The sequence below is a fragment of the Salvia splendens genome, chromosome 5 (assembly GCF_004379255.2).
Source record: "Salvia splendens isolate huo1 chromosome 5, SspV2, whole genome shotgun sequence".
NCBI lineage: Eukaryota > Viridiplantae > Streptophyta > Magnoliopsida > Lamiales > Lamiaceae > Salvia > Salvia splendens.
This window is the reverse complement of record NC_056036.1, coordinates 3,465,616-3,471,546: the sequence shown is the minus strand read 5'-3', so window position 1 is coordinate 3,471,546 and position 5,931 is coordinate 3,465,616.

Here is a 5,931-nt window from a genome sequence, read left to right as displayed (position 1 = left end):
TTTTGAGAAGTGGAAAATTATAAATCTTGTTGGATAGGAAGGGACATGCGCTGTTAAGAACGAAGTTCCTCAACGATAGATTCCGCGTCGAAAGTCGCGGGAGCTTTTGCCCGTCGATCAATCCGGCGTCGAAAATTAGGGTTTGTGCGTTGTGCACGATAAAAAAAGACTGTGTGAAAATATTTTATTTCTTGATTGAATAAAGAGAATAACAATAGCACTATTTATAATAAGGATACTAACTTAATGAGCAAGACAAAAGATATGCACTCCCTAAATATCTAACTAAATAATACAACTAAATAATAATGCAAGATATGAAAGATATATGAAATAATAAACGTATCAACTACCCCACAGTTAAAATCCACCTTGTCCTCAATGTGGGAACCAAAAAGCAAGGAGGCAGAGAATGGTCCTTCTTGAGGCGACTTTGACTTTGTTGATCACAAACACTCTCCTCGCACCTTGTAGTCCCGATTAGATCAGAGCTCTGAGTTGAGGCTCGACTTCACTTGAATGCAAGAACAGGAGCAGGTTCTTCATAAGCTCAAAAGGTTTAGTGGAAACCAGAATATCCCTCTTGAATCTTATCTGAGAATCATAATAGCCAAAGATAACCATTTGCATTATGAGCTTCTCCATTACTAGGGGTGGGTCGGTACGGTATACCGTACCGACCGTGCCATACCGCATACCGTACCGGAAAGTACGGTATGAAAAAATTCAATACCGATACCGTACCGAATTTTCGGTATACCGAAATACCGGAAATTCGGTATGATATTTTTTGATACCGGTTACCATACCGTTATTACGGTACGGTATACCGTAATAACGGTATGGTAACGGTAACGGTATACCGAAAAAAAACCTATTGTGTCCAAAATATTTAAAATAACAATTCAAGTGTTCAACTATTTAAAAAAGCCCAAAACAATAAAATTTCGAATAAAATCATTTTTGCAGTAGTTCTATTTTAAGGTTTATCCCATAATCGTAGTTAATGATAAAATGAAGATACTTATTGATTATTTTTGGCTATTTAGACCAACAGTAGTAATAATTGGTCTTATAAACAAAATCTCCAAATAGATTTACAAGTGTATTGAAATAAAGATTCAACAATAGTAATAATAATTTGTTTCTTGATTTGTTCATTTACTAATTGGTTTCTCGGTTGTTCATTATTTTTTGCTATCGGTAATTCGTCCATCACTCTATTTAATTTTATATTTTGGTTGGCATGTTATCAAGTATCATATTATATTTGTTGTTGCCGATGATATTGATCTTTAGGTATCTTTTAATATATATTTATGGATTATTTTGATTACATATATTCAGAATTTTATCCCATAATCGTGGTTAATGATAAAATGAAGGTACTTATTGATTATTTTTGGCTATTTAGACCAATAGTAGTAATAATTGGTCTTATAAATAAAATCTCCAAATAGATTTACAAGTGTAATGAAATAAAGATTCAATTTTTTCCCCCTAGACTTTAATTTCAATCTATCATTATAAACATGCATACAAAATTCTCAAAAATATTAACAAGGCAGGATCTTCCTTTGATTTGAATAAATTTTTAAAATACTAACAAATAATATTTTTTTAATGTGAAAATACTAAAATTCAACATATATCAAAATTTGGCTCATTTGTTGGTTATGATGAGTATATTTTAAAGTTAAGGGTTTAGGATTTAGGTTTCAAGGTTTGGGTTTTTAGTGTATAGGGTTGCTATATTGCAATGAAATGAATCTCGACTAGAAAGTGTCTCACCAGTGCAATATTAAATTATTGCAACGTAAACTTGCTTCTGCAGTTATAACTCAACGGTTAATTCATATTTTCACAGATTTAAAATGCTTTTTAATTTTAAGTCTGATATTTAAATGTCAAGACAGTTTATTAAAATGTCAATACAAATATGTGTTGAAATTTTAATGTGATCGTATTGACATTTTTAAGAAAATGTAGCATTTAAACGCACTCTTGTGGCTATGTGGGGTTAATGTGATTGAAAAAGTATAATCCAAAGTAAGAGGATGTCGAATATTCTTTTGTTTATCATTTCACAACTTTTATTTCGCATAATGAAATAAATATGAAGAAATTAAAATGACCCGTCCATCGCACGGGCGTGACACTAGTTAGTAATTTAAATTAGACATTTATTTCTCTTTAAGAATTAAGAATGACTGATCAGTATCCTATTTATTCATCCTTCAATTTAAGTAGTATATAAAATAAGATAACATACAATGAATTAAACACTAATTAAGCGATTTGATTCATTTTCAGCTGCACATATTTTTAATTGACATTTTATGAAGTGAGACGAAGAATAAAACAATTTTTTTTTAATTACTTTGTGTATTTGTAATATGACATTACACAAAGAATCATATACTAAATGGTGTGAGTTAATACAAATTCTTTCAAATGTGCTCTGTTGAAACATATTCCCGATATCGTATTTCCAATCTTCTTTCGGTGTTATGTGCTATTGTGTTTATTATATTTAATAAGATGAGTTGATAAAAAAATAATTCAGGTTAATTTCAAATTTGTTTGAATAAATTATCATTTGAATGTTTAATTTTATTGTATTAATTGATGTATTAATTTTTTTTTAATATAATATATATATTACAACATATTTAATATTAATATATCTCTCTCTCTATATATATATATATATATATATATATCGGTATACCACGGTATACCGGTATACCGTGGATTCTGTATACCGCGGTATAGAAAAAATGATACCGTTATCGTACCGAAACACTGCGGTACGGTATCATACCGTACCGGAAACTGCGGTATACCGAAAAATCGGTATTTTCGGTATTTTTCCGGTACGGTAAGTCCGATATTACGGTATTTCGGTATAATTTCCCACCCCTATCCATTACTAGACAAAGCAAGATTTCCTGAATAGAAGCAGAATTATGCAAGTGGGCAACTGACACCCTGATATTAGGTCTCAACCACGACCATATAGGAATCAGTAGATCTGACATGGTCCATTTCTTGAAATATTTCTGTAAAATTTCACCCACTTTACGATCTTGTAAACCATGAGTTGGGAGTGACGGTATTTGGTAGGGCCCGTTAAATTCAATTCGACCAGTCCCATCAATCAACAAGGTTGCCATGGATTTATCTCTCGAGTTACAATATGGGCTTGATAAATTTGTAATATCCATAACAATGCCGGTTGCGAACAGAAGTCTACTGAATCCTTGCCCGTGCAATATCTCGGTGGGAGTCTTCGCAAAATTTTCAGCAATTGAATTCAGAAAAGCTGGAAGGGCTTTATCTTCATCCTTAGTAACCAACTGAAATCCTTTACTCTCAGCAGATTGTATACTTTGAGCAGTTGACTCATCTTGCTCAATCGATGCAACCGATATATCAAGAACTGCAACATCACCTAGATGAAGTCCTCTATCAATCACGATTGTTAATGCCCTGAGAGCCTCGTGACTGTGCCGAAGTTCTTTTTCAGCCGCAGTCTGAGCATCTATCTCCTTATCAATCTCGACAACCACCTTTAAATTCTTGTAACCAACTACAGGAATCCATTTGACTCCAAGTGCGACATCCACAAATATATCATATCTCAAATATTTCAGTGACGAGAACAAATTCTCTATCTCCAAAAATTTAGTTGAAATGTGGATTGAATCTTCCAAGGCTTTATACAGGCTCTCCTCCAAGTTCCTCTTGAAGTTTTGAACATCATCAATAACCAAATCCTTCTTCAAGAACCAAGTGACTCCCTATAATAACTTGGCACTCTTCTCTGCAAACCGTGTTGACCGTCTTGTTCCAAAAATCTGCTTAAGTGGACTGACTTCATTAGCAGCTTTTATCCTCCGGATAGCAGGGCTTGACTGAGTAGGGGTCGGCAATGCAGTCTTCTGCCTTGGAGTCTTCGACCGTGGCTCGATTGATGACTCCTCAATGTTTAACAACACATTGTCCTCCACATGTTGATCTTGATTAGGTAATCGATCAAATACAATATCATCATAATGAACTTGACGAGATTGTATTGATTCATCAATATCCTTGTGAAATCACTCTACTGATCCATACCTCATATCGATGTTGCACGGTAGGGAGACCGAGGCTGGTAGCGGTGCTGCTGAAAGGTGCTGGCTCGGTGGATGCCAGCAGGAGGGCCAGTGTTGCGGGGGTGGCTGGTCAAGCATGGGCTCCTAGTGTTGTTCCTAGTAGGTGTGCTACTGGAGCAGACACAGCTCTGATGGTTGCGATGGTGTGTGCCAATATTGGTGGCCGAATTGATGAGTCATGCCGTAGGGCGGTGCAGCATCTGGCAGCCGGAGGGGATGCAGCGCCGGGCTTGGTTCGGCGGTGTAGCAGGGCTGGTGGCTGGTGGGCTGGAATGGCGGTTGTGCGGCGGTGTACAGTGTGGCCGCGTCGGGTGGATCAGGTTCGGGCCGGAGCGGAGAGTGCGTTGCTGCTACCCTGCGCTCATGCTCAACCAATCGGGTCTCGAGTCGGGCGAGCCAAGTGTGGATATACTCCAACGTTGCTGCTGTTGAATTCAGTTGCAAGCCTTCGGATGCTTGCGATATCTCCGACCATAAACGAAGATTGACTTTGGCCATGAGTTCGGGGATGAAAGCACCACTTGTTAAGGAGGAAGTTCCTCAATGATAGATTCCGCGTCGAAAGTCGCAGGAGCTTTTGCCCGTCGATCAATCCAGCGTAAAAAATTAGGGTTGTGCGTTGTGCACAATAAAAAAAAAGACTTTGTGAAAATATTTTATTTCTTGATTGAATAAAGAGAATAACAGATAAAAGATATGAAAAAAATATGCACTCCCTAAATATCTAACTAAATAATGCAACTAAATAATAATGCAAGATATGAAAGATATATGAAATAATAAACGTATCACGCGCTTACAACAAGCGTGCAAAAAAAATCCGTACCTTTCAAGTCTGTAAATTGGATTTAGAAATAGGGTTTTATATCTTCTAGGCCCAATATAACTCACTAAATGATGCTCATTAGTTGTACGGGTAAATGGCATATAACGATATGCTTTAAATTACTAATTTTCAATTATTAAAAACTAAGTATATATATATATGACCCAGTTGTATGGGTGGAGAGATAAGAAGTCGACGAGGGACATCTGACTATATACATAAAATTGAAAATATGTGAGGACAATTTATAGTTTATACAATAAACTTGAAAAATATTCCATCAACTTTGTTTCGAGTGATGAATATACAAATTTAAGATCAAAATTCATGCAAAAATAAAAAAGATCTAATTTGCTACAAATTTAAAAACTGAGTTTGAAATGAATAGTTGTTCAAAAGACGATGAGCCTAGCATTAATTTCCCGCCGCCGCTCTTTCATAGATTGACATTTATTTCAACCTCACTCTTTACTCACTCAGAGCACCCACAACGCTGGCTGCCCGCGTTCCGTGTTTCGTGCCGGCGGAACGGAACCGGCGCGCGACGCGTTGCGGAGGTGCGTTCCGTCTCCGTGTCGTGACCATGCCGTCGCGGGTGCCGTCGCCGTGAGACGCGGCATTGCTTGTGTCGCCACGCGCTTCGGCGACGTGGCTCGCCCTGCGTCGTGCGTGACGCGCACTCGCCGGCCCGCAAGTGGACGTCGTCACGCTGACGCAATAAATTCATTTTTTTTAAATGAATTTTTTAAAAAATATTTTTTATTTATAAAAACAATTTTTACAAATAAATGAATACTAGAAATTCGTATTAGCCCATATATATTTGATGGGCTTGCGAATTTATGAAACTCATTCTTGGTTGTCTCTTTTTTATAGAGACATCCTTGAATGTTTCATGTTCCACTTTCGATGTGAGACAAACTCATTCTTGATTATCTCTATTTT